This window comes from Nicotiana tabacum, chromosome 5 (genome assembly GCF_000715075.1).
Source record: "Nicotiana tabacum cultivar K326 chromosome 5, ASM71507v2, whole genome shotgun sequence".
Classification (NCBI taxonomy): Eukaryota; Viridiplantae; Streptophyta; class Magnoliopsida; order Solanales; family Solanaceae; genus Nicotiana; species Nicotiana tabacum.
This window is the reverse complement of record NC_134084.1, coordinates 106,993,770-106,995,542: the sequence shown is the minus strand read 5'-3', so window position 1 is coordinate 106,995,542 and position 1,773 is coordinate 106,993,770. Positions and strand designations below refer to the sequence as shown.

At 35.1% G+C, this 1,773-nt stretch overlaps 1 pseudogene; it reads left to right on the top strand.

The window, feature by feature from the left end:
* Positions 1 to 265: 265 nt before the first annotated feature.
* LOC142181207 (NDR1/HIN1-like protein 10) lies at positions 266 to 1,454 on the top strand (annotated as a pseudogene).
* Positions 1,455 to 1,773: the final 319 nt, after the last annotated feature.

The following is a 1,773-nucleotide window of genomic DNA, read 5'->3' as shown; positions in this document are numbered from 1 at the left end:
TGCACATAGTTACTAAAAATCCGTTTAGAAAATCACTTTAGAAACTAGTTTTTTTTTTAAAACAAAATTGATGGCATGTAAAGTTTATCGTTTTGATCCAGAAATTCAAAGACATATTCTGAGTCCAAATTAGCATGTTCTAGAAACTATGAGAGGAAATATAAACAACAGTGGAAAAATATTGACTAAAATGTAAGGCACTGACTATCATATTAAGAGGAAATTGCTTTGCACAAATCTACCTCAATACAATCTGATTTTTCCGAAGAAACCATTACAAAAACTAGCGCGTCTTTCAAACTCAAAGCAACAATAAAACACGGCCTTTCCTACTATTCAATCCGCTTTCGCTTACCAATTCCACAATTCCCTTCATACACAAATAGCATACACACATTAAACCACAGACTGAACAAACAACTAGCTATATATATTCATTTCTTTTGATCAACAAAGAATATATCATTCTCATCTCTACTATTGTAGCCTATAGTACACCAAAGGAACAAAAAAATAATACTATATAAGTTGCTACTTAATTTTTCATTCTTGTTTGGTTAAGCTATGGCAGAATCCCATTTGAACGGAGCCTATTATGGACCCTCCATTCCGCCACGGTCGAAAACCTACCACCGCCATGGCCGTGGCAGCAGCTGCAATCCATGTAGCTGTCTCTTCGGCTGCTCTGCAATTGCATTTTCCAAATATTCTTCACCATTCTTGTCATCATTGGAGTCGCTGCATTAGTTCTGTGGCTCGTTCTTCGTCCTAACAAGGTCAAATTCTACGTGACCGATGCTACGTTGACTCAGTTCGATTTGTCCAACACAGACAACACTATTTTCTATGATCTTGCTCTAAATATGACTATTAGAAACCCCAACAAACGTATTGGAATTTACTATGATTCAATTGAAGCTAGAGCTATGTATCAAGGCGAGAGATTTGCTAGTACGAATTTGCAACCATTTTATCAAGGTCACAAGAATACTAGCAGCTTGCATCCAGTGTTCAAAGGTCAGAGCTTGGTTCTATTGGGTGACAGAGAGAAATCCAATTACAGTAATGAGAAGAATTTAGGGGTATATGAGATGGAAGTGAAGCTTTACATGCGTATTAGGCTTAAGGCTGGTTGGATTAAAACACCCAAAATTAAGCCAAAGATTGAGTGTGATTTCAAGGTTCCTCTGGAGGTTAATGGCAGATCATCATCTATCAATTTTGAGGAAATAAGATGCCATCTTGATTGGTAGTTTTCTTTTATCATGGTTCTGTTCTTGATCTTCACATCATGCATGTCCACAGAGTTTATTTCTGTTTTTTCAGATTTCTTGTATTCCTATATTCTTTGGATGTTAGCAGATATTTTCCTTTTTTGTTTTCCGGCGCACTTAATGTTCATTGATATACATGTGTTATGTTTGTAAATAAATAATGAGTACCTTTATCTTTTACTATGATTTTCTTTATTTTGGATATTCTATATTATCACGAGGATTACTTTAGTTTTTTTGTTAGTTTTGAAGTTGGTTAGAGTACTCTACGAGGGCAGGTGCGCTAAGAAGATACTAAATCCAATTTATTAAATGAAATTTTTTACCTTTTCCTTTGAATTGAGGATAGAAAAACTGACTTTTCCCTCTCTTCTAACCGAGTAAACTAGTGTCGTGATGAATTAAACCCTCTCCCTCCTCTTTTTTCTTCCAAGCAATATACTATAGGTTGATTGTTTTCAAGTTTCAGTGAGAAACATTTAGCAAATGATTCAAATTT